General features: G+C 43.8%; 1 long non-coding RNA gene across 2 annotated transcripts; it reads right to left on the bottom strand.

Annotated features, from left to right (window-relative positions):
• Nucleotides 1-1,279: 1,279 nt before the first annotated feature.
• LOC148403230 (uncharacterized) lies at nt 1,280-27,583 on the bottom strand. 2 transcript variants are annotated; one of them, XR_015860136.1, is made up of 5 exons: nt 26,271-27,583; nt 26,087-26,200; nt 22,334-22,368; nt 1,629-1,757; nt 1,280-1,545 (listed from the first exon to the last, which is right to left on the bottom strand). It is a non-coding gene; the product is annotated as an uncharacterized LOC148403230 (long non-coding RNA). The 2 variants fall into 2 exon arrangements; XR_015860140.1 differs by having other exon boundaries at nt 1,280-1,757.
• Between the last annotated feature and the right edge of the window lie 116 nt (nt 27,584-27,699).

Raw genomic sequence — 27,699 nt, 5'->3', positions numbered from 1 at the left:
TTCCTTTTTGCCGCAAATGAATATCCGCTATAACTGTCTGTTATCGAAATGACATGTGTTGCCTTCATGAAACTCTAACTTCACGGTCAGAAAGTGGAATGAAAAAAACTGAGAGCCCTGAAAATAAATTCTGCATCCGTGCGTGATTGCTTTGGCAAATGATCAAATCTAAAAAAAAAAAATGAGTTTTTAATTTTTTTTATTTAGAATTATCTTTTAAGACTAGTTACAAGCAGCAATCATCTTTTCCGACAATGTAATTATCCCCCGAACGCAACTAGAATCGCTTTGCAGATGCGTCTATCAAAAAAAAAAAAAAAGTAATTAAAGTCAAACGATCACGTCAACAAGAAATCATGAGAAAATACGGCCCAAATAAATGCTGCAATTTCAAGTGAGGCTCGCGGTATGACTTTTTACGGCCTCCCATATATTCAGCCCATTACGTAGCTTTAATCTCACTTCATTCGTTGTTTTGCAAAGTGCAATTTTACTGCCACTCTCGAGTACTTGGCGTTGGCTCACGTCACAACGCCACCGTAAAAATAAACCTTTCTTTTCTTGCCTTTTACTCGGACTAATTGCAAAATCAACAAGCACCCTCGTAGGATGGGAGCAGTTTGGCAAAGTTCGCACGCGCGGCTTAATCGCTTTTTTGCGTTAAGCTCGTCAAACGGTGGGCCGTGTGATAAGCGAGCTCCCGGCCGGCCGGGACTGGTGAGGGTCTGAGGAAGCTCGTGTAATGAATGGCTGCGGCTCTGCTGATGCGCGGCAATCATTAACAGCCTGATAATTGCTCCGGATACCTCCGCGGCTTCCTCGTGCTCGTTCGTTCGTTCATTCGTGCGTGCGTGATGCCGATATAACATGTTTAGGGCCTGGGAGAGGAACAGATAAGCACTTTGCTGTATCCTTTCCAGTGCATGTGTGGCCTAGAAAGGTCCCGCTCTAGCTTTTTGACTCGTGTTCATGCTAGCAATTGCAAATACATTTTCAGTGAAACCGAATTGGAACTGAATCTGGAAGGGATTCGGTGTTATGTTCTTCCATAAAAATATAGACCAATCTTTCTACTGTTCATATCCAACACAAGACGCCACCTAATGACAGTTGTTTGAAAACATAGCAGTATAGCTGGCATATATTCTTTATCCTCTGCGAGGAGCTGAGTCAAGCTGACTCAAGGCGGCCACCAATTTTAGATTGCCAAAATTTTGCACAAAAAGATTGAGTTGAAGATAGATCAATTCTCATTGATTCAGTCTTTAGACAACCCAAGCCATCTTTCAATTGTATTTTATTGAGTCAATACTGTACATTTTTAAAAAAGTATATCATTGTCGAGCATTGTCCTTTAAAAATGTATTGCTGAATATTTGCTGTTTCTTTTAGGGGGGGCGGGCTGGAAGAGATTCCTGGTGTTTTTATTGCTTTCACTCGGGAAAGATGATTGAGATCAAGCCTGCGGCCTCATCAGAGTCGACAAACCGACAATGTTTTATTTCAGTCCAGAAGTCTAAACAATAGACGTCCACGTGTGTCACCCTGCCAAGTTGAAAACAACGACGCCGCTTTGTTTTGTTTTATCTTCCTCTGCACGGTTTGGCGAGCATTCGGCGTGGCGTTACCGTGACAAAGTGGCCAAACGGTCGCCCTGCCTCATCCGGCGTCTGATGGAATGGCGGAGGAGTTTCAACGGACTGCGGGAATGTCGAGCAGGGAGGCGGGGTGAGGGAGATGGAGAAGGCACCAGTCGCCTGCAATTAAACAGAGAAATGATGCATGAAATGGCACAGAGGAGGCGGCTGCGTGTTAGTCAAGTGAAAAAAAACAAAGTGATTGTTAAAGGCGAAAACAAGTCCACAAGAAACGGACAAAATAAGGACTTCCACTCATGTGCATTGCTAAGTCAAATATATCGAGATGGTCTTTAGTCGGAAAGGAAATGACACATCTTCCGAACAGAAGTTTATTCAAATGGATTCATAGCATTATCCTCAAACGGATATCAAATCAAACCGGAATCCCAATGAGTTGAATCGAATCAAATTGTCCCACTTTCAAATCAAATATTTGATATTGGTTTCCAAATAGTTCCGGATCAAAAACCGCATTGACTCCAACCGGGATCCCAGTGAATTGGATCGAATCAAATCGTCCAACTTTCAAATCGAATCTTTGAATCGTTTCAAAATCGTTGCGGATCAAAAAACGCATTGAATCAAACCGGAATCCCACTGAATCAAAGCATTCAAATCGAATCTTTGAATCGTTTGAAAATTGTTTGTGATCGAAAACCGTATCGAATTGTTTTTGCTTGAGAGATGCGCAGTAGGATCTTTTGCGACTGATATGACGTAATATCACGGTGCCTCTTTGATATGATCGAGCCAGATTGTCGATGCAAAATGGTGTCAACTGTTTGCGCTAGCAAATCGAAACTGGCAAGTGACAACGACAAACTGCAAAGAAAAATATTTTACTGATATTAACTTTTGACGACGTGACAGAATGTCTCTTTGCACGCATCCGGTTGAAAAACAGGATAAGACATTAAGCAGCAATTATTCAACCGTGTAATCATTTGCAAACTCGTAATCTCCGCGATTACTCGATCCACAGATGAAGGCGAGGCCTCTTCTCAATATTCATACGCAGGAGCGGGAACACGGCTGGCGCTTCCATATCAGATGCGTCGTCACGTCGCCGTTGGTCTCCGTTTAGCGTCGCGACGAATGAGATTTCGTGTCGTTTTCATTCCCCGGTCGGAGAAGAGTGACGGATTTTGCCAAGCTTGTTAAAAGTTCACGAGCTGCTTACAGCATTCGCAGTTGGACATCGACTCGGGGCTTTCCGTACACTCCAAGGGCTCAGAGTCCGGGATTTAGGGCTTCGCTGAGGACCGTGGCTTTTTTTGGGGGAGTGTGGAAACTCAGCCAAATGTCAACGAGCGGGCCCCAGATGACTTGCATGAGCTTCCGGCGTGCCGGTGGGCTCTAATGAGAGGAGGCCGCAGCCAATAGGAGCCCCTTGAATCCATTTTGTTGATCGCCATCTTCGAGTCCATGAACTCGCATACGCTTTGTCCTCACTAGTTAGAGTGGAGTGCGATTCACGGCAGGTGGAATAAGCAGAGAGGATGGAAAGCGTGCTTGGAGCCTCAACTGATGGCCTCATATCATTGATTACCGATCAATCGTGCCATAAATAGGCTACTTGGTGACTACTTTGCAGATTCGACGGATTACTGAACTCGATCGTAGCATGCATTTGGCAGTGTAGATTTTTTTTTTTAGAACAAACAGGAAGCTCTGTATTATTTGTAATATTTGAAAACTAAATAAATACATTAATTAATTAATAAATAAATAAAGTCTCACCACCTCAACTGAATGGATCGAGAATAGATCTTTATTGTCATTGTCACACATGTACAACGAAATTTAAAAGTGCCAATCGATCAGTGCAACAAAATAAAAAAATAAAATAAATAAATACAATAAATAGAATAAAAAGTTTAAAAATACAAGCTAAAAACCACACAGAAGAACATACTACACAAACATGATTTTATAAAGCTTCAGGAGAAGACAGCAAAATCAGTCGAGGAAAAAAATAACTACCAAGTCGTGGACAAAAAAAAAAAAACATTACTCGTAAAACTTGCCCTATTGCACGAGTCATTTCCTTACTCGTGACGACAAAGATGTACTCGCGTGCACGGACCTTAAGCGGAATATCAATAATGCGGAATGAATGCTCAGCTGCTTTCCATCACAATCCTCCTGAAATTGCTCTTCGACTTCACTAGAAAAAAAAAAACTTTCAACTTTCTTTCCCCAAATGGCAGAGCTAATGGTTTGGTCGCGAGGCATAAAAAGGGAAAGTTCTCAGTGCCTGCGTGAGCTTAAGAAGAAGGGGGGGAAAAAAAGAATCCAATATGCTGATGCCATCTGCGCTTTTACGCAACCTTTGCGTCACATCAGTCTTGACAATTGTTTCACTCCCCCCGAAAAAAAAAAAAAAGTCCAGCAATAAAAGCTGAAAAGTGGAGGCGTGGAATTGCAGCATATCCGTGACCTGCACCCGCCGCAGCTCGCCGTGTCCCGCCTTCTCATTGGGCTGCCAGAGGACTTTCATTTACTGGCCAGACTTGCTCGTACCATTTCTGGAAAAGTGAGCAATTCCATTTCATTGCCGGCTCGCTACTGTAAATCCCATTTGCCCAGCGTCACGCGCGCTCACATTAACATGACAAAAAGAGGCCGCTTTGGCTCCCGTCTCGTATTATTGCCCGCCGCCCACGTGTCCGAAAGTTGGAGCGGCCACGACAAATGTGAAATCGAGCGACTATCATCTCAGAACCGTCGGCGGCTTCAATAGCGTCGTCAATCAACATCACCGACCCAGACAGCCGTCTCCTACGGTCGTACGGACAAGCACGTAGCATGCTACCGGATTGTGCGTAAACAGTTGGTGTGATTATACGCTTCCATTTCATGGACATTGTGTTCATGGAATACATTTTGATTGAATCTTACATTTCCTACTTAAGCTGCAGTAATATTAGTTGTATGTTGTCATTATTTGTGTTAAAAAATCTGATATTTAAAGGTTAATAAGTTGCAATGTTGACGCTAGTTTTGTTAGCATCTCTACAGCGTTTCACTATCTGCTAGAGAGAGAGAGGGCGAGAGAGCGCTAGGCTAGATATCTAGCTAATAGGTGGGTAGGTAGGTAGGTAGGTAGGTAGGTAGGTAGGTAGGTAGGTAGGTAGGTAGGTAGGTAGGTAGGTAGGTAGGTAGGTAGGTAGGTAGGTAGGTAGGTAGGTAGGTAGGTAGGTAGGTAGGTAGGTAGGTAAACATAACACCGGAAATGTGTCACGCAAAGGCCTATTAATGGGCTGCCCCCTCCTGGTCTGGAGTGCGATAGCACAAGCGGGCCACCGCTCAACTTTTCAACGACGTGCGCAAGACGACTTTGCAACGACACTCGATATTGACAGCACTCTTGTGTGACATTGGCGGACACTTCGTTGGCAGCTTATTAAAAAAACAAAAGAGCAAGACGGGCGCACAAATACGGCGCCCCGCAGCCGGCAATCAAAAAAGTTTGAAAACTCCTGTCGAAGCAAGTTTACAATGGTAACCTTCTGACGTGTGACAGTATTTACATAAAGGATTCCGGCTTGGCTGGAATATTAATGATTGATGTGAAGCGTAATGAATGATTTATAACCAAAGCCAATCAGAGGCTGCCTTCTCCCGCTGCCACCTGAGGGATATTATACATTTATAACTCAAGGACATGCTGTCATTGTTTTGTGGCCGTGCGACGCCAAGCGTCGGGCTCCCTTCTTCAATGTACTTTGTTTTCAAAGACGCCGGCCGGCTATTGGCTGTTCAGCAGAAAAGCGCTCTCGGGGGAGAACTTGTAAATGTGCTCTTGTGCTTATCCCAACCGCAACTAACCCGTTCCACACATGGCCGGGCTACTGATGAGTCCGGAATTCAATGAGAATGCGACGCTAGTAGGGCGTTGCGTCTAGGCTAGCCCAAGTCTTGTGTCTCGTTGCCACAGAAGCTAGCTAGAAGTTAGCTAGCTAACGTCAGTGTCAGCACCTCGACACGCCTCGACGTAGTGTGGGTTAAGTAAATATGTGAGTCTGCTGCATGCGCCACATGCACAGATCTGCAGACTAACTGGCAAGGCTATGAAGCGCTGCTTAGCTAAGCCGCTCGTATAGTCACAATGCCCGAGCGTCATTAACGAAAGCCAAACTTCGCATTGCCCCTGCAGGTTTTATGCGAAAATGCGCTCTGGGGGTTTGCTGATGTTGGGGAAAAAAAAAAAAAAAAAACACTGCACAGTTGTAGCTTGTTGCCACCACCATGGTGCCAGATTGCACATCTCCTTCCAGGAACGTTGCGCTTGCCAGCACCATGTCGGTCGCAGGTTCGCCGCCTCTGCTGGTGGGTCAGGTGGGCTTGGGAGAATCAGCGAGCGAATAAAGCGGCGCGTGACAGATCGGCGGATGGGGAACTGTCGCTGTTCGCTGCCATGCAGCTGCGACCGTAGATAACACATTCCAGAGAGGGGGGAGGAGGAGAGGGGAGGGGGTTGGAAAGCGGCATCATCCCAGCCATGCTTTATACAAGACGGCCCTTGCTAAACTGAATGGTGATCGGACATGTCGCAGTGCAAATGTGGCCGTGTGATAGGACACAAATTCAAATGGGTCAAATTTGTGGTCATGTGATAGGACGCAAATTCAAATGTGTCAAATTCGCACATGCCAAAAATGTGGTCTTTTTAATAATCTGTGCATACAGTGCACAATGAATTGCTAAAAAGTTGAAAAAAATGAATATAATATAATAATTTATATATAAAAATATAATGTAATATAATATAATATAATATAATATAATATAATATAATATAATATACTGCCCGTTGACGGCTGGGATAGGCTCCAGCGCGCCCGCGACCCCCGTGGGGACTAAGCGGTTCAGAAAATGGATGGATGGATAATATAATATAATATAATATAATATAATATAATATAATATAATATAATATAATATAATATAATATAAAAGAATAGAATAGAATAGAATAGAATAGAATAGAATAGAATAGAATAGAATAGAATAGAATAGAATAGAATAGAATAGAATAGAATAGAATAGATGCTGAAAAAATGCCAGAGGGTCAAAACGAGACCGACACCACTTGGGTCACTTCCTTGGCACTTCCTTTCATTTGAGAAAGTGTTGGCAAATCTTATATTTGTCTTTGGTTGTCCACGTGACTTGTTTCACCGCCACTTCAAAAGTCTGAATGGTTTGTCTCGTTGCCACCAGCATAGCAAGCCAGCCAGCGTTCGAAATGAGCAGCTGAGCCGGGGTTGTGTCGGCGCCACGTCCAAACAAAACGTGGCGCCGAGCGGCGGCCAGAGCCGCAACAATGGCTCTGCTGCTCGGCCGCCACCTGCGGCCAAAACGCTTGGAATGGCCCCGCCCCAAAGCCAACGTTGCCCGATGCCCACCGCCCTCACTCCCGCTTCCCGAGAATCAAGGCAAGGCAAGTACAACGCAAGTCAAGTACAACGCAAGTCAAGTACAAGGCAAGGCAAGTACAAGGCAAGTACAAGGCAAGGCAAGGCAAGGCAAGTACAAGGCAAGGACAAGGCAAGGCAAGGCAAGGCAAGGCAAGGCAAGGCAAGGCAAGGCAAGGCAAGGCAAGGCAAGGCAAGGCAAGGCAAGGCAAGGCAAGGCAAGGCAAGGCAAGGCAAGGCAGGGCAGGGCAGGGCAGGGCAGGGCAGGGCAGGGCAGGGCAGGGCAGGGCAAACAAATCGGCCGGTCTGTGACGTCACGTGCATATCCTCCATCTGCTGCTCTTTATTTAGCAAGGTCGCCCGGGGACGTGTTGCAGGTTTGGTTGCCGCCCGCACCGGTCTACACATGGGCCGGCCGACCGGCTCTATTAGGAGGCACTTTACACAATATCGCTGTTGTTTATGGAAGGGAGGCCTTGTAAATCCATTCTTACTGCTTTATCCGACCTCCCGGTTCCGCTGCGGCAATTTACGATCCCGCCTCGCTCGCCGACGTCGTCGGCGGCCGTCCCGAAAAGTAACCGCTGGTGGGGAACTTGAAATTGGTACGACCGGGACTGAGCGACCTTGAGTGAGATCAAGATGACAAGTGCGGTGGAGGGATTATCAGCAAATGCGCACGTGGAAAAAGCCACTCCGGTCTCAGAAATGACTTCCATATGACAAAAGTCAACAGGCGTTTTCAAATTTGAAGGGTGCGCTGTTGGTGTGGACCGTACTAAACATGGCTCAGAGGAAGCGAAAAAAAATTAGAGACAAGCGCCTTTAAGAGGTCGCAAAAATTTTGTCGACATGCGTCATCATTCCAGCCTCCAAAAAAACAACCCAACCTGGAAACTCATTTAAACAGTGGGAAAAATTCTTAACATCTCTTTAAAGGTTCTTTGTGGCCACGCGGGTCGATATCTTGTCCCGGTCTCGCTTTTATGGCCGCATTGTTGCGACGACTGTTCGCGGGTCACGCTTGCGGGGCGAGCGGGCCTCTCATAAAAAGGCCACCGTTCAGGGAGAGCGCTGGAATTTTTTTTTTTTTATGGTCCTAATTGGACTTTGGCATTGCGACCATGCTGCTAGGGATTAGACCGGCGGCCCAGTTGGCTGACTCCTGATAGAACACGATATACTCAAGGCTTCCCTTGTTACCCCGGAGGGTGCGCGACTTGTGTGTACGTGCGAAAAAATATACGCTGGTGCGGTGGGCAAGTTCAGCCCCGCTCCGAAGCGATTTGTCTCAGCCAAAAGGTTCCGTTGTCCTTCACAGACCAACGGACCTCCACATTAGTGTTGAAGAAGGAAGCGCAAAAAAAAAAAAAAGGGTGTGTATATGTGTGTATGTGGCCAACTTTGGCGGAGGGAGTATTTGGGGCAGTCTAATGAGAGTTCCCAAGGAGGCTGTGGGCGACTCGTCTGACCTCTCCATCACCCACCTGCGCCGAAATCAAAAGCTAGCCCTGTAGACCCATTTATCTCTCTATAGGTGTAGAAATGCCAGCGAAGCGGTGCTGAGGGCCCAAAAGGAATCCATGAACAAGCACAAACGGCCTTCTCATCTTATCATAAACAGAAAATGCATCGTTAATGGAAAGAGGCGGATTTTTTTTTTTCTTCTTCTTGAGTAGCATGAAGTGAAGCTTGGGAGTGAATTCACAGCAAGGGGGACATCGGTTGGTCATCAGGTTCGAAAGAGTTTTGGGCTGGAAGATAAGATTTTTTTAGCCACTTTTTAAAGCCTGGCACGATTCGGTGCACAATATGGTCACAAACGGGTGAGGATTGCACAAAAGCGACGTCGACACGCAAGCAGTAATGGTCCCTAAATAGATGATAATCACTCTCCCAGAGGGGCTCGGAGCCGAGACTGACACCGGACAATAGAAAATCACGGTGGGCAGCGTTTAACAGCCAGCGCGGGTCAAGAGCAACTAATGGCCTTCCCGAGAGCGCTGCCACCACAAACAACTAGTGTTTGTTCGCCGGTTATCTTTCGAAGCAATTGAGTCGGGAAGGGAGGGGGTCCAAAATGGAGGGCATGTCGCCATTTATTTCTCAAGTCAACCTCAATTAATCATGTTCAGAACTGAGTGCTATCGCACAAATCCAAAAAAGATGGCGAAAGACAAGGTAGGGATTTTTTTTGCTGTCAGAAGGGCAAACAATAGCAGCTTCAAGTCGACTTAAAAAAATGTTTGCTTCAAACCAAAATGGCTGCCTTCCATCCTGACGCGGAGGATGAATATCTTCTAATCTTTCAGGCCAGTCAGAAACATTTGGTCTACCAAGACAGCGTGCCACGAAACGTTGCCTTCCGTTGCTTTGGCAAAGGCGTGAGAACATGATTGCTAATTGCCGTGAATTAATTCCATTGATGGCTTTCCCGCTTACTTGTATATTAGCTTGATGCTCGCAATTATATTTAGACGCGCACCTCATTAATTTTATGTTACAGAGAAACGCGATCAGAATTCCCTTCATTGAACATTACGGGCAAATGTAATCATAAATTAATAACGGAGGCTCAATGGAGTGGCTCGGGTTCAATTAGGTGAGAATTATTTGACATGTTTATTTGTGCCAAGGACACCGACTAGCTTGTCTTGTAAAGCGCGCACTCCAGAGCTGCAACAATCTGGAAAGGAGCAATTCAAAAACATCACTTTTCCACACTATACATTCATACAAGTATGAGGTGGCTTTGAAAAAATGTCCTCAACTTAAATCAGGGGTGTTAAACTCGTTTTTGTTGTGAGCCGTAGCGTAGTTATGTTTTCCCTCATTGGGCCATTAATGATTTAAATAGAAATGAACGGCAGAATCCAGTGATTAAAAAGGCCAGCAGTTTTCTAATTTATTTTCAAAGTGGGATTGTGAAAAAAAAGGTTTAAACAATTTTCAAATTTATTTTGAAAGTGGGATTGTGACAAAAAAAGTTCAAGTTTATTTTGAAAGTGGGATTGTAACAAAAAATATTACAATAATCCAGTATTATTAAAAGTAAGATAATTTACAGTATTGATATTTTAATAAGAAACACTGAGTTGACATGATTTGCCTTTGCGGGCCACGTAAGATAATGTGGCGGGCCGGATCTGGCCCCCGGGCTTTGAGTTTGGCACCTGTGACTTAAATGCGATGGAGGTGCCTGTCTTGTACTTTTCCAGAGCTGTTTTCAATCATTTCCAATCATTTTCTGAGAATAAACAACACATTTATATGCAGGGTGCCGATCCAAGCTGGCTTCCTTGGCACTCTGAAACTCAGCACTTTTTCTCCAATTCATTGCAAATTGGCAGATTGTTTTCATGTTAATTCAGCTCGGGAACACTGTCACACCTGGCTTTTTTTTTTTTCTATTTATTTATTTTGGCTGCATGCGGGCAAATACGGCTTTGTAAAATTCCAAAGATACACACAATCTCTCGGCGGCAGACACAAACGCCACAATTAAGCTTAATTATGCCAAAAAAAATCAACACGGTAAAGCCATTTCCATTAGCTGCCATTTTCAGTGCGCTTGATTCTTGTCCGAGGCAACGGTCGCTCCGGCCGGCATGGCGTGTCTGGAAAACCTCGACGCCACCGTCCGTCCCCTTCCGTCACGACAGCGGACGAGCTGCCGAAGGCCGCACGCATGCAAAGGCTGATCGGCGATGACAGGCGAGCAGAGGTAAGCACATTCCGTGCTGCGCAGCGGCGGCCATTAAGCCCGACTTAGCACTGGCGCTGAACAAGATTGCTTAGCTCAGCTACAAAACAGCCACTCGGCGTTAGCTCTCCTACCTGCCAGACTCGGAGACATCCTGAGAAAAAGTCTGTCAAATAATTATGTCCGACTTTTTCTAAGTAAAGCCGCAAGTAATACTGTCGCCACTTTGACGCGATTCAACTTTGGACGAAAATGGCTGCTTCAACCCAACATGGCCGCCACTCAGTTCAATTTCACTCATGGGTCCTTGGGAGTTTATTTTTTACAGAAGTATCCTCTAACGTTCATTAGATCAGAAATCAAACGCCCCTTTTTCCGTGGACTTTATCCCCAAAATGGCCGCTTCAGTCCAAATCCTTCCTGTTCAATTTCAGGTATAGATTATCGAAACTCTTCCGATACACGCCAACTTATGTGAGGAGGGCTTCTTTTTCCAGATTCTCCAGGCCTCATTTTTAGTAGAATTGGGCTTCAAAACAAAATGGCTGCTTCCCTGTGGCCGTTCTACAGCAGCCATTTTGTTTTGACCGGACAGACATTTTTTTCCTGTTAAGATATTTCTACCAAATTTCAAACTGCTGTCGAATGATATTTTTTTCTTTTTCATTGGAAATAGCTACTTGGGAGCAAAAGTGTCTGCCTTTCTGTTGAATTTCAGTCAAAGAGCCCTTGAGACTTTTTTTCAAACGTCTTGTTATGATAGACAAGTGCACCAAATTTTATGGCGGTGTCAGGAAGGGCCACTTTTCAATGGGATTCTCCTCAGAATTGCTGATCTGAGAAAGAAGGGAGGGGGGGGTCAACTCTCGCCCCTTGCCGCAGGCGTACAAGCCAAAATGTGGCCGCTGTTCCTGACCGACGCAGAGAAGCAGCTCGACACGCCATCAGGCTCCCTGGGAGCAGCAGCCCGCCTCTTTCGATCTGCGTGAACCGGCACAAACGTTCACTCCCATACTTTTTTTTTTTTTGCTTATATACTCTCTTTTTTTAACAAATGCAAATAAGGCTTTTGATTAATTTACCGGCATATTTTGCAAATGTTGCAGATGTCCTCGTACTAATGGAGATCTATTCTCATGGCTTGCATTGTCCCCATTACAGATGTATTCTTTCAAAGCGATCCACTTGCCCCGGATGGGGAGTAAACAGGAATGCGAAAAAAGTCTCTAGTTGGGTCAATTAATTTGCTCGTATCCCACGGCAACAACTCGACACACCCACTTCCTCCCCGTCATCCAAGGAGAAGGAAAACAAAACCCTCCCCGTAATCGCGCTAATTAGCATGCGGCTATTCGCAGGTGGTGGACGACCTGCGTCAAAGGGTCACCGAGGGTCACGAGAACGTTCGGGCAGAGAGGGGAGGAACCAAATGTAAACTTCTGAGGCCTAAGAAGAGATGGAACACCAGAACCTCCAGACTCCAAAGTAGATGCGCTCTGCACGACGGTGCCGTGCCGCCACACCTCATAAGTCAACACGGAAACAGTTGATGGCGCCGGTTGCCGTGGCAACAAGAGAGTGGTCTGAGTCAGGCTGCTTCTTTGTTCAAGAAAGAACATCACAGTCAAGTCATCCACGTGGAAAAAGACGGGGTCTTTTTTTTTTTTTTGCCGTGTAATTCTGCGGCGGATGAATCCCTTCCTATTTGTTGAGAGTCGTTACAATGAGACGGGGAACAGCCAGTCGTTTGATTTGCTTGCGGACGCAGCGTGAGCCAGAGCGCCGCATAATCCCGCATGTCAGCACCGCTTTGCGTCAAGCCGCCTCCTATGTTGTCAGTACTCGGGCCGCACAGTGAGTTTTTTTTTTCTTTTTTTTACACAAACATGCGGCACACTCAGGAGGGGGTGAGGCAAGCTCCCACCCCGCCCTGCATGAGACGTGTTGTGCGCCAGATTATCCCGTCTCAACCTCACCTCTGACAAGCTTCAAGTAGGCAAACACGCCTCCTCCACTTTTATATCTGGCTGCTGTATGATTAATTCAGCAACAAAAAAAGCAACGGGGGCAAAAAAAAAAAAACAGCGAGCATACAAAAAAAAAAAATCACTAAATGCCACCTCAAAAGTTGAAAGTGTAAAAAAATAAAATAGAGTGAAGCTAATGGGGGGTATACAGCAATTGAATATATCAGGAGCTCTCTCTGCTGGTGGAAAGTAGTAGTACCCATATGCATACTATTAAGTATTACCATTTTGTATATATATTTATGTTATTATATGTCAAATTATTATATATAAAATAAAAATAAAATATACTACACCATAATTCAATCATATATTATATAATATAATACACCCATCAATCCATTTTTTGGCAGCGTGGAGTGTGGATGCCTTAAAGGAGGTATGTCATGCATCAGCATCCAATCTGTCAATCTCAAGCGAGTGACCCACAAGCCGGCGACTCGTGATTCTCTTGCAGCACGAGCATCGGCGGCTCACTTTCTGGCGCTTTTTTGTCGCCGCGCTCCCTTTTCAGCCGCAGCCGTTTCCCCGAGGCTTTGAGTGTATACTCTTTGTGCGCTCCCCTCCCTTCCCGGCGTTCCCTCTCCCCAAGTCTCAGGAATGATACGTGAGGTTTCGCCTCTGCTGAGGAAGCAAGCGTGCTAAATCCTGAGGCTCAACTTCAAAAAAAAAAAAAAAGAAAGCTCTAAAGACAGCCCTGCTTCGGCTCCGGCAAGTCGGATGACTACGACTGCTACCTCAGCTGGGAGACCTTCACTCTCAGTTGCGGGTTCTTCCTCCCTAGGAGAGCATCTAATCCCCCCCCCCCCCTCGCATTGAGAAACCGGGAAGCGGGGCGGGGTGGGAATGCAGAGAAGAGCAATTTTGCACAAAAAGTAGAGAACATTCAGTTGCTTGTCACCGGGCAGAATTAGGAGCCATCCATCGCTCTATTTTCTATAGGGTCTGTCCTCACCCACCCATTTTGGAGAACTTTGACCACATTGGTGGGGGCTGTGCAGTTGCAGCCATCCCATCAATATTTCACCACATAGGTGAGCGTGCTGCCTGATTGACTTGGAAGGCTCCAGTGCCTGTGCGGGGCCGTTCTCCACATACTTGTTTGAAATATTTAAGGAAGGCCTGTCAGGGCGTCCGCACGGAAAGGGAGAACGGAAACGTCGCTTTCACTGTCTTTTCGATTGCTAACGTGAGTTTGCTGGACCTTTTTCAGACGGTGACCTTAAGACGATCCTGGATGGTCTACAAGTGCCCCTGCGATTGGCTGGCGGCTGGACCAGGGCGTGCAACGTCAACTGTGATTGGCTCACCGATGAGGGCAAGCGGTTCAGAAAGCCGTTTCGATTGCACAACTTTGAGTCTTAAATGGCATCCATCTGAATAATGAAACCATCATCTTGGTATTACTCAATCAAGATAGACTCCTTTGTCTCAATGGATACTCATGAATCTGAGCAAGCAAAGATCACACGAGGTGTTCCGCAAGGGTCCACGCTCGCACCACTCCGATTTGATATCTTTCAGCTGCCCTTTCCTTAAATTGTAAATCTCTTGTCACACTTGTGCAGATGATATCCAATTTGATATTTTAGCACAAGTGCATTTATCATGAACGGACCAGAATTTCCTTCAGGTCGATCAAGAAAAGACCCCAAAAGTGAAGTCATTGGCCTCGAACAAACTTCGGGTTGAAAATTCTTTTGTTTACTGGCGCATCCTCGTGACTCTGTCCTTTATTCTTCTTTAATCCCCATTATTTTAATCCCCAGCTTTCATTTCTCTCTCATCTTTTATCTAGATGAATGCTCAGTTTGAATCCTTTTAATCTCATTTGTCGATATGATTTTGTCTCCCTATTTCGTTTCCGTAACGCTTGAAATGTTCGACGGCAAGCTGTTTGAATGGTCTCGTACACCAAATGCGCTACGCAAATAAACTTGCCTCGCCTTGCCAATAGGTGGGCGGAAGGCAGCACAAAGGTCCCTCGAGAAAATCAGCAGAACTGGGCTAAACTCAGCCCACACGTACAAAGCTGATCAATCCGAGAGCCCGCCCATCATTAGGCATCAAAGCAGGCAAACAAAGCAGCCATTAAAGCACGCTTGCGAAATTCTCTCCCGGTTGCATAAAAGAGGAAGAATTCCCCCCGGTGAGGCAGCCTCAGCACACCCCCGCTCGCTTCCTGACAAATGACCCCCTTCAGAGTACGAGATGAAGGTCAGCCGTGTTTGCCGGCGTGCGCAACAGATGATGAATCAACTTCTGATGACATGGCCGTCATTCCTCTGTGTCTGTCTCTCCCGCTTGGGATGAATGTGAATATATGGCAGCGAGCCACATTTTTCATTTGGGGCCTTGACACTCAGCAGCAAATAGAAGGCGGCTCAAACAAGACGCTCCCTCGACCTCCGTTGCCCCCCCTGTGGGATCATCTCTTGAGCTCCAAAATGTGGCGTCCAACCCCCCCCCCCTCCTCTAGGATCATCTTTTGAGCTCCAAAGTGTGGTGTCAGCAACGGTTCAGTAGCTTTGCTTTCTCTCTCGCCTCTATAACAGGAAAGTTTTTCTGTCCAGGGACCCCTTATGGGGGTAGGGTAGTTTTTGCGGCATGCGGCAACTTTTCCAGACTATTTTTCAAAAAATGAGTTTAAGCCTCTCTTTGAGGAGAAGCATTTCCTCAGGCACAATTGACTCTGGCTTCTTGTCATATGAAAAAAACCATGTGAAAACGATTCCGCACAGGTTTGCTTTATAGGACAAATGAAGTTTGTAGAAAAGTTATCAGACAGATTGGAAAAATACGATTTAGGTTGGTAAAAGTGAGACTCCACATTGTTAATGTTGCTAAGGAAGCAGCGCACGTCATCTAGCGCCGTCTGATAAATATGTTTTTATATTTTTATTTTATACATTTTTTATTCATATTGTTTGTTTTTATATAATATATATTTTTTATCTATTTATATTCTATTTTTTGTTGAATTTGGTTACATTATTTTCTACTGAAAAGCTCATGAATATTTGAAACGCTTTTTTGTATTTTTTTCATATTTTTATTTATTTATTTGATTTTGAATTGTTACATTCGTTTCTATTAAACAGCTCATGAATACTTGACACATTTCAAAAATAGATTAGGAACCTTGGTTGAAAAATAAAAAAATCCTTCATGTAAGGGCTCCCTGGACTGGAATAGTTCAAGAACCCCCCGTGAGGGGATCAGCCATCCCACGCCGATTCGGAAACTGACAAACTCCCGCCGAGAAAGTCGGCGATCTTGATACTTCCCCGCGTCTCGGTATCGACGCCAGCGTGGTCTTATCGTAACCGTCTTGGTTGTTTCTCATCCGTCAATAGGGATGAGGTGCTGAGGGTGGGAGTGGAGGAGGGGGGTGGGGGTTGTACATCAACGGGATTAACGGCTGTGTAGCTTTTCAATGAGGTCTCTATCAGCGATGGCGCTCACATCAGTCTTCTCAAGTAGGCTACCGGGAAAACGGTCCGGGCAGAAAATTCTTTTATGAGCGAGGGGAGTCTATCACAAAAAGAAAATGTGCATTCACGGAAGCCACGGCAAGATGTTGCACATGGCGCATTGAACGTGTGTCATTCATTTCCGAGAATCTTCCTGCAAATTTGGAGTGAGAAAGACCATTCAACGCGGTAATAAAGGCCAAAAAAGAAGACTCGGCTCTCACATCCCGGCGCTCGGCGGTGGGTCCGCGTCGATCCACTCGGGTCCTTCTTTTGTGACTTCCCCTTGCCTTGTCTGGCATCCTCTCCTTCGCAAAAGTCCCCCGTTGGGTCTGTTATCATGCGCCAATGGAAGCCCGGCGCTGCGTCTCAAAGGTTCATTTTGTCAAAATAATGACGGCCCGGTTTGCGCTTTCAGGCATCCGTGGAGCTGAGGAACATCTGCTGCTGAAAAACACAGCCAAACTTTTGCCCAATGTCTCAGCACAAGTTACCGACTTTGCCGATATCCGCGGATCTGAAGCGGATCCAGGATTTTCGTCTTTTTCGACCATTTTCCAACGTACATTTCGACTCGCTATAAGGCCGGAGTGGACAATGTTGAACCACATTTTTTTTGTCTACTCTAGGACTTTCAAAGACTTTCCAGGCGTTTCAAGGAGTTTCAAGAATCCATGGCAGCAGTGTCGTGAAAATTGATTTCTTTGCACCGATTATCGCTCCCTCGATAAAGTTTTAAATGTGCCAAATTTTAAAAAGGCTCATAAAGTCAGGACACGGCTCAAGGCCAGAAATTGGACCGGAAATTTTCAGGAAATAATTCCAGGCCTAGTTCTTTGGCACACTCCCAACTGTTATACTTTTTCAAGGATCAAAACAGTCAACAACTTTAAGTTGCTCACAGGCAAAACATTTTCAGCCATACATAAAAAAAAAAAACTTACTCCAGCTATTTCCATGAAATTTTGGGACGTGGATAAAGGAGCAGCGCATTCCATTTTACTGCAGGAATATCATCGCTTTTGTTTATTTGGATTATCTCCGTGTTTACCGTGACAAGCCTCCAGAGGTTTCTGCTCGAGTCAATATAGAATCAGAGATCTAAAAGCCACCGCGTGACATCAGTGAATTACTCGAAAAAAGAATGCCTTCTTGTTTGCAGGTCTGGCGCCGGCGTCATTTTGGCGCGCCGGCTTGCCCGCAGCAAAGACGAAATGAAGACGAGGCCTCGGGGCGTGCGCAAAGGCGGCGGCGGCGGCGGCGTGCGGAAGAGGCGCGTCACACTCCGGTAATAGGCGCACGCACATTATTGAAAGTGGTTAGCACAATAGTCCCCTGGCGAGACTTTGCGCTGTCACCCGAGCGCACCGAACACCAGGAGAAAAAGAAAAAAAGAAAAAAAAAAAAAAAAAAGAGAGCCCTTTCAAAGCGGGTTTTTCATCTCAGAAATCTTCTCCAGCCTGATTCCCAGATGAGGTTATCAACTTGGAAAAGTAGATTATGGAAAGGAGTCAGACGTTTATCGAATCCTAACATACGTACGTACATACATATACATATATATTTAAAATATATATATATACCTATATATATATATATTTCTTTTTTATGTACGTATATATAATATATATATATATATAATATATATATGTTTATATATATTATATATATATTGATTTTTGTGATTTTAATGTAATCCTTTTATTAATCCTACGTCATATGCCTACACAAAACAACTGCTGGATGTTCATTTCTAATGTACTTGTTTGGACACGTGTCTTGATTCTGAGGTGACCTTGAAAAAATAATGCTATAACTATAAATTCATATTCGAATGGGGTAAATTTCACTTATTGCAGGGGTGTTCTGGCAGCGGAACAGTGGGGGGTTTACTGTACATCACTGGCCCGCTTTGCAAATGGGGCTTTTTTTTTTTCTTTCCACACAGCTGCCTCGTCGGAGTAAGCACATTAGCATGAGGAGTGTAAGCGCGGAAAACGATGCAAACATCCCCCTGACATAAAAGCACATCCGAGTGTACTTTACGGCCTCTCCGACACCCCTCCATCTCCTCCTTCTGCTAATTTGCGGCAATCGAAAAAAGAAAAGCATGGAAATGACACTGACGGGGATTTAGCACTCCTCCACTCAGCATGCAGAATGAGATGTTCCATTAAGCGCCCGCCCGCCCGCCCGCCAGCCCGCTCGCCAACCCCCACATCCCTTCCCTTGTTTATTTAGAGAGTCTGATATTGTCTAATGCAACACAAGACGGCAAGGCGTGTTCGAGCAAAAACTTTTATAGCCGCCCTTCGCCCAAGAATATCAATTAGCTGCGGCAGAGCCGAGTGGAAACGCTCGGCACGATGCTAATGGACTTTTAAATCGCTCGGCAAATTCCCCTCATTAATGCAGTCCCCGGCCACCGCCGCCATTTGATTCCAAAGGTCAACTCGCAAATGTCAACATAGGAGCGGTAAATAGAGGACACTTTTTTGACGCGGCGGAAAATAAGAGAAGGCGGGTAACCGCGCTAACGTATTGTTATCTCCTGTTTATTGAAGACAACACGTTTATTACAGGAGTTCTTTTATTGTCTGGGTCAAAGCGAAAATAAACCAAAGATACTTTTCAATAAACATCAACATAATGGCTATAAAGTTCAACGTTGCAAGCGAAGTTGCTAGCCGTTTTATGCTAGCCGGCTGTTAGCGGTCGTGTTTGAGTGACGGGCGAAGGAGGAAGCTGACATTTTTTTTATGATGTCACATTTATGACCACCCCGCAGAGGTGTCAGATAGATGCCAAGACGTTGACCCTAATTTCCTCTGACGAGCTTCCTTGCTAACATTAAGCAATGGCAGAATTTTCTCCAGCTGAACAAAACAAAATCAGTTTGTTCAGATCCGTATTTGCGATGCCATCAGGAACCCGGGAGTGGTCTTTGTCCGAGACCTGAACTCTAAACAACAAATACTGCTTTTTCCAGCTACGCTTTTTAACCAAAACGAGGACTTTTCACTCGCATCAAAATATCGAGTAACTTTTTCGACTCGTTTCTGCTTATCCCCCGTTTAGCTCTCCGATTGTTAAAGAGTCACCGCGATCTGCTGCTACGGCCACTGAACACGTCGGCGATTGGCAAATAATAATTCATGAGACAAAACTTGCTTTTTCTACGACGGAGCAGGCAAATAAAAGGGCACGCTGGCAACGACAAAAGTGACTTCTGAGCGAGGAGGCTTTTCAAAAACAACTAAAGTGGTTCGCTGAGTGAGACTGCGGCGTTGTGCCTGACGGTGTAACCGACAATTTCACAACAGGATGTACAAAAGCTGTGCTTTACGCTCAAGTCAACGCAGGATACCAAACTGCAAAAAAAATCGACCAGTTGCGATGGATGGAGTGATCTCAACCTGATCGAAAACCATTGAGAACTTGAAGCTAATTTTAGTGTTGTTTTTGATAAACGGCATCTCCCTCATTCACAGCGATTATTCATGCCTTCGTGTTTATGACACCTGGGTCGTAAGTGTGCCATTATTGCCGTCGGAATTGCTGGAAAAAGTGGGTAATTGCCTTTGGAGTGGCGTCCAATCACAGCTTGAAATCGTATGCCTCAGTTTTCCATGTCTACCAAAGAGAGAGAAAAAAAAACTATATAATTGTGTAAATTATATAAATAATTAATTTTTTATATATCTATCTATATATATCTATATATATAGATAGATATATATAGATATATAAATTATATATCTCTCTCTATATATATAGATATATAATTTGATATTATATATATATATTTACACATATAATTTAATTTTTTCTATTTATATTTGATATTTGTATACAGATATATGAATTTTTATTATACATTTTACAATATATCATTATATTATATATCGTAAAAGAATTGTCAATAACAAGGCTGAGGTTTGTCAGCAAATTTAATACCCATTCTTAAATCCAAAAGAAGTCAGGACAAATCGGAATGAACGATTCTACACTTCGTGGTTTTCAAAATAAAAACGAAAGAATTCAATTGTTTATCCGCAACGTCCAGATCGATTTAGCAGCAAATAACTGCTGGCTACACACTAATCAGCATTTTACAGGAAAGTTTGTTGCAGCTAAGAGACCTGAACGATTCTCGGCGCGTCCCATTGCTCCAAATGTTTTTGCTTATCGATTCCCTCTTCCCCCGCTTTGATTGATAAGCTGCGGCGCTTCATTCTTTTTCTCTCCTCCAGATGATGATGGCCGCCCGCCCGTCCGCTCGCTATTGTCCAGACGGAAGCATGCCACTGCATACTGAGAGCCCGCCTTGCTAATTGACAAAGGCCTTCAAAGTTGCATCCAAACTCGAGTTAAAAAAATGAAAACATTCAGCGACGATGACTTCAGAGGATTTTACACACAACCCAAAGAATTTTGGTGTTGGTAGAAATTTTGGTCTACTCGCAAGTGACGCAAAACCGAAAGTGCGAGCTTATACGCTGAGATAGTAGCAAGCTTACAAAGAAAAGACAAACTTTGAAAAGATGGCTATGTATGAAACACCTTATTAAATGCATGAAATATTACAGGCTCCGCATGTGACAATTATGTGAGGAAATTGGTGTGATTCACAGATTCCGGCTTTTTTTTTTCTTGGATGCTAATTCGGCACATGCGCCAGATCACTTAAAAAAGAAAGAAAAAAAAAACACCTCCTAAGAATGTGGAAAAAACAGTCATGTTCCGGAAGGTGCAAATTCTTCTTGATACAAGCGCTGATAAATTATGACAGGAAGTTATTCTCAGCACATCACCTCAACGTTTTCTTCCCCCCCCCCCTTCATTTTTATCTGTGCGTCCAGCATGTAAATGTTTACATTATATATCTGTGTGCAATTTCAAGCGGGAGACATTTCCCAACCCCGAAGTTTCACCTATTATCAGCCGAGGAAGACGTCGAGCAGATTCAATTTAAGGAGATGTAGTGGATCGCAAAGGCCTTTCAGCATTCCGGAACAAATTTGATATGTGTCTGCAAGTCAGACAGCCCGGAACCGTGTTGTCAGGCGGGGAGGAAAGTAGCTAATAGTTTTCTTGGCGACTTCAATTTCCTATCATTGCGCACACATTCCAAGCTTATCGCTCATGCAATTCTCCTTCCAAGTAAAGCAACCTGGACTTGCTAAATTAGAGGCTAGGATCAGAACATACCAATATACACACATATATACATATATGTATATGGCTACGTACAAATATATACATTCTGAAATACTACATATACATACTTATATATATAGGTATACATATATACGAACATGTATGCGTATATGCATATATACATAAATACATATAAAAACAAATATATGGATAGGAATACATATATGTATAGTATGAATACATATGCATACATAAATACATATTTATATATATAGGTATACATATATATATGTATACATGTACATATACATATATGTACATATACATACATACTATATACAAACATATACACATACATATATAAATATATACACACACTATACTATAGACATATATACATTAGACACAGAGAGCCACACTCTTATACAAACAAGGATATACACATAGCCTATCTCCACACGCCGATTATATGTGTAATTTGGAAAATACAGCAATGGCATGAAAGGAACGAGCCCCATTTTTTGGCAGCCTTTCTCCTTCAATGCACATTGTGCTTTTCAAACGTCTTGGCTAGCTGTCAAACTTTGTCGCTCGACTGTTTGTGTTCCGTTGACTGCTAAGTAGATGCTAACTGTAAGAACATGTGCCATGTTGCCATTAAGATCCTTGGAAGCCGTGTTGTTTTCAATACACCACGTGTAGTTGCTTTTAAATTTGTTTTGGCAAGCCACCTGCAGCTCAGAGTGACACTTAACAGCTTGAAGCATCTTTTTTTTTTCGTTCTCAAACAAACTGCTCAATGTCCCCATTATTGTCGAAGCTAATATAATTGTTGATGATCTAAACATGGTATTGCACTATTTAGGCAAATGAAGAAAAACAACATATGCTTAATCATTTTGATACTCACAGTTGGTTGCCAAGGTGTTTTCCCAATCGCCAGGCCTGGTGGGAAAAACACAAGCTGGAGTGAGCAGGTGAAAACAGAAGAGGAAGTCAGCAAAAACAACAAGCCAGATTACCGATGGGAGTCTGCGGAGGAGGTTTTATTATTATGATTATTGTTGATCTCACTCTTCACCCTTGCGCTCCTTGCATCATTTTTGTCTTTAGCTGCAATATTAATGAAATATCCATCAGCCGGCTGAGACTCGCAAACACCATCTCTCATTACAATGATGCTGCGCAGGCACTAAAATGTCGGCGGCTGTTTTATTTGTCGTGCAGGTTAGATTATTTCATCGCGTGAGGCTGCGGAATCAAATCTTTATCACCTGGGGATTGCCTCCTTGAATTTCCTGCCTGCCTTTTAGATTGTTGTGTGAAAAGAGTTGCTTCATAGAACATCTCTAAAAATAATGGATCATTACATTCATTCATTAATCGTACAAACCAAAAAGAAACGCAAAAATTCCGTCCATGACCTAAATTGCGCGCCTTCACAAACAAGGCCCAACGAAGGGTAATTAAATAGAGTAGGGAAGGAAAAAAAAAAAAAAAAAAAAACACTTTGGGAGAGGCTGGATAATTCCAAGGACAGCCGCAACGAACGGTTTGATTCCAGTCAAATGCGAGGAGGGAAAACAAAAGGTGACTTTTGATGTTTTTTTTCCTGCGAGAACAAAAGATAGGAATTAGCGACGGAGAACAAAGACTCGGTCCTCTTTTTAATCACCGCCGACGACTGCAACGAAAGTGACTGGAAAACAACCAAGCACTTATGCGAGGGCGCGCTCGCTATTGTCGCCATAATGCTACATGTTAGTCAGAAATGGAAAAGATCTACTACGATCGTGGTAGCGTGTACGTACTGGCCGAGGGATTTTTGTGGTTACCTTCAAGGGAGAGTTGGCCATTTTGAAACTCAGTGCAAAATTACAATGTCACTTGACTTGTTCTCGCGCTAATCTGCTAGCTAACAGCTAATCAGAGTGATCCCAAATACTAAAGTGCTTGGGTTACTTTGCGCTAATTGTTTTTGCTAGCCTTAGGGCCAGTTGCTAGCAAACATTTATATATACATATATATTTATATTATAAATTTTTATTATATATATATTATATATTTTATATGATATAAATATATACAGTTTTATTTTATTATATATATTATATATGAATTTATATTATATCTATTTATATATTATTTTTTCCAGAGGTGGCTTCTTAAAAGTCAGTTCAGGGCTATATGAAGAAGGCATAAAGATTTTACATTTGATCAACTGGCTTTTCACATCATTCATTCATTTTAATTAAAAGCTAAGAGTAGCCTGAGGGTCCATTAGGAAAAAAAAAGAGAGGGGGAAAAAAAAGGTAAAAGCACATTAAGTGGGAGTTCATTGTGTCTTTGGAGAATGGATGCTCAGTATGAGCTGTCGAGCTCTATTTTTGAAAGCGGCCTCATTGCCCTTCATTATGCATGCCATATTGAACCAAACCAACAGGTAATCAAGGCCAATCAAATATTCATTGGGACGCATTTCCCTGGAGAAACAAGGACGACGCACGAGACGGAAAACACAAGTATCTGTGAAAGTCGTCAAAAAAGGTGAACGCCGCTGAGCTTGCTGTCTTTTCTTTTAGCGACGCCGCTATCTCCTAGCAACAGAGGCGTACTCGCTAGCAACGTTAAGCCCAACATTACATCTTAAGTTTTTCGCCATCAGAAATGGTAAGTAAGACGCAGGTGCGCTGTTTTGCTGCATCTCCCTTCATCTTTAACTTCCAAGTGGTAATTAGCAGGCATCGTCCATTTTTCTACAGCTTAATCTTACGAGAAAAAACGCTTTTAAGAAAAGAAGTTGTGTTTGATGAAAAAAGTAATGAGATTTGTTTAAAAGAATAATTTAATTTAGTCGTGAAAGCGTGTGAATTTTTAGCTTGAAAACTCGAAAATGTGACTTTAGTCGCCGAAGTAAATTACTTTTATAGAGAGAGCGGGAGAGGAAAGCAATACACAGGTGCGCTGTTTTGGAACAACTTCTTTGTCTTTCAGGTGCTAATTAGAGGCCATTGTTTTGCTAATCACAAATCTCACTCACAAACGCGGGTCATTATCTCGACATCGTAGGGGGCTCGGGGGGGTTGCAGGGGGGGGGCAGACCGGCTGGGGAAAAGATTTGATCACCATTACGATAGAGTTCAAAGCCATACAATGTGCAACGGGGCAGATTGGATCTTTTTCAATCAATTTGCATATAGACGGTTTTTAATATCAATTATGAGATGGGATTGCACGATTTGTTTCATGCCGGCTAATTGCGCCTCGCAGAATTGCGGGCACACGACTCCGAAAATAGCTTTGAGGCAAGAGCAAAACATAATCGAGGCCAAGCTGGAAACGGCCAAGTTCAAAAGTGGGTGCGAGTGCGGGGGGGGGGTATTGGAGCAAATTTAACATGCTTGTTGTCTACCGTGAAATATCGTTTCATCCCGTCCATCCGAGCTGCGCTTTTAATAAGGGGGAGGCCGATCGAAGTGACAAGATTTACAGGCCATTAAGCGACACCGGCAGAGGTCAGCCCATTTTTCTCAAAACACGTGCCAGGTGATTCTTTGGAGGAGATAGTGCTGGATTCAAAATAGGGAGTCATTTCAATTCAAGCGGGAATTAGCTTGAGGCTTGAGGGAACCAACGCCAAAACATTTCTTCAGAACTTTGGTTCAGTCAAAGTTTTGGACTCGAAATGGGTTCGACGTTCCAAACGATAAAACTTCAAACTGATCACATTTAGCGTGAGACGAACAATCTATTATAATTAAGTCAGGCAAGCAAAGCAGCTGCTGCAGCTAACATGCTAAGGCTAACCGAGCAATGCTAGCGCCAATTGTTGTTGATCACATTTAGCGTGAGCCAAACAATCAATTACATTTAGGTCAGGCACGCAAAGTAGCTGCTGTAGCTAACATGCTAAGGCTAGCCGGGAAACGCTGGCGCCAAATGTCGCTGAAGTATTGTTATCAACCTTCGCTTCACAATCACAATAACGTCAGTTAAGATTTTCATCCGGGGTCGCCGGAGTTCATGTTGATGCACCGCGGCTGGAAAAATGACTTTTATGAAATAATAATAAAGCTTCGTGATTGGCGGCTGGTTGAGCCGCGTGACTTTGCGACAAGGGCACAAAACTCAAGCCGGGCAGCACGATGAATCTTTAACAAGCAAATGTTTATTTTCCTGCCTTGCAGCGTAGCAATTCTCTGCCCGGCGTTGTTGATAACCTCATTTAGGCCAAACAATCCAAAGATGAAGGTTACTGCGGAGGTAGTGGCGGCGTAGATTCACGCTAATAAATAAATAATGGACTGCAAATAAAGACTACAAATAGTTGAAGCATGCCAAATTCAAAACGGATCTATACCGGCGCCCTTGATCCTACAAATACTTTGTTAGTTCAGGCAAGTTCTTTTTCAGACAACTTTTTCACTCCAACAACATTTCTTTGACATTGTAAACTGTGAAAATGTCAGAATGTTTCTGGTTGAGCGATAACTGACAATGAATAATGTCGTTTTCACGCAATACATACGGCAATTAAAAATTCAATCTTCATTGTACTTAAGTAAAAGAGATTAAGCCGAATTTCTACCAGTGGTGGATGGTCAATAGAGGGCGGTAGAGCGCTGACCTAGTTCACGTTACTACATCGCTACGTATGCTCACCTGGCAGTCCTTTGCAATTGAAGTCGGCTCCCGACCCAACGGTCGGGGCTTGGATCCCTGTCTGGCCATTGCGACCGTATCATCAAGATGCAGAACTCCCAGTTGTTCCTGAAGCTGCGTCATCAGGAAGTGAAAGATGAGTCAGTCTGACGTAAGGAAGGTAGAAAAGTCAAAAGCTATTTACCGTTTGCACTCGCTGCCCTGCCAAGTCATTGATTGGAAGATGGCAGGGAAAAACGTTGCCGCATCCTCGCGGGCCTCGACGGACCTTCTCGTCTGGTCAGTGACCTGCGGAAAGCTTGTAAGCACTCGGAGATAATCCTTGTTGTGGATTTCGGTTCTGTTAAAGCGATGCTCTTGAAACAAAGATGGCCGAATGGAAATGTTTGGCCTCGACGAAAAAAAATTGACCACAATCGTGACGATTACCGTCAGATCCAGCCCGATTGTCAGATAAAGTCCAAGCACTTATCTGGACCAGTTTTCCGAATACAGAACCATCGTGCGTGATGTCGAAATTCAGTCCAGACCATCTGAAACGTAAAGTGGGCTAAATCGTGAGGGCGTTGAATCGGTCGGAATTTTCCAGTAGTCTCAGAAGACAGGAGTCCCAAAGCACGAATGCTATCATCAAAGATACGATTCTCGGATTTCCCTGAATGCAACCGTAGCCAATAAACCAACCGGGTACGGGATTTTCGAGGTGACCTTCTCTTTGTGGCGATGCTTCCATAATTCCACTCATAGCAAAATATGAAAATGATCTACAGACGCTTAATTGGAACGATTTTTTCCTCCTTTATTAGCTCTTCGTGGCTCGCTGCTTCCTCCGAGTGGCGGCGGCCGGCGGGGGGGGGTTGGACGCCGACTGATTGAGATTTTAAAGCTCGGATCCCGGCGGAATTGCCCTGGCGCGGGGCTTTTAATTAGATAAAGCTTGGACATACACTTTACAGCCGCGTCAAGCTAAAAGGCTGCGCGTGTCGTAAATATCAGTCGAGACATTAATAGAATCGAGATTAGAGGGCGGGAAGTGTGGATTGGTGGGGGATGGGATGGCAGAGGGGCGACTTCACTATTTATAGTGACTCACATGGATGACTCCATTAATGTAAGGCCTCGCCTTACTGGAAATGCAAATCCATGTAGCGTACATTTTTGGTTGGTGGCTGATTCCCATTGTCAAGCAGAATTTTATTACTTTTGGATTTTTCATTACCGTCACTTTGACTTTAGTTTATTAAATTCCGTAAGTTTTCATTCCTTTCTGTAGCAGGTTTATTAGTTTGTATTTTTTATTTTAGCTTCATTTTAGGTAGCTTTTTATTAGTTTCAGTGTTAGCTTTATTTTTTATACGTATGATGAATTTGTCGATTGCAAGATTGAAAAAAGGTCATTAAGTATTGCGTCATAAAGTAAACGGCAATCTGAAACACACACACACAATCAAGAACTGCTGCCTTGGAAAGAGTGAAAGCTAAGGTGGTGACTGCCTGCAAGCAAGTCACTCTATAAGGCACCGGGACCACCAAAAAAAAAAAAAAAATCAAATCAATAATTCATGGCCATGTGACAATTGCCTACGTGTGCATTTTCAGCATGCTGTGTGCAT

This window comes from Syngnathus floridae, chromosome 1, assembly GCF_059516105.1.
Source record: "Syngnathus floridae isolate MCC-2025c chromosome 1, RoL_Sflo_1.0, whole genome shotgun sequence".
Taxonomy (NCBI): Eukaryota; Metazoa; Chordata; class Actinopteri; order Syngnathiformes; family Syngnathidae; genus Syngnathus; species Syngnathus floridae.
The sequence above is the reverse complement of the archived record's forward strand: the minus strand, read 5'-3'. Positions and strand labels throughout refer to the sequence as shown.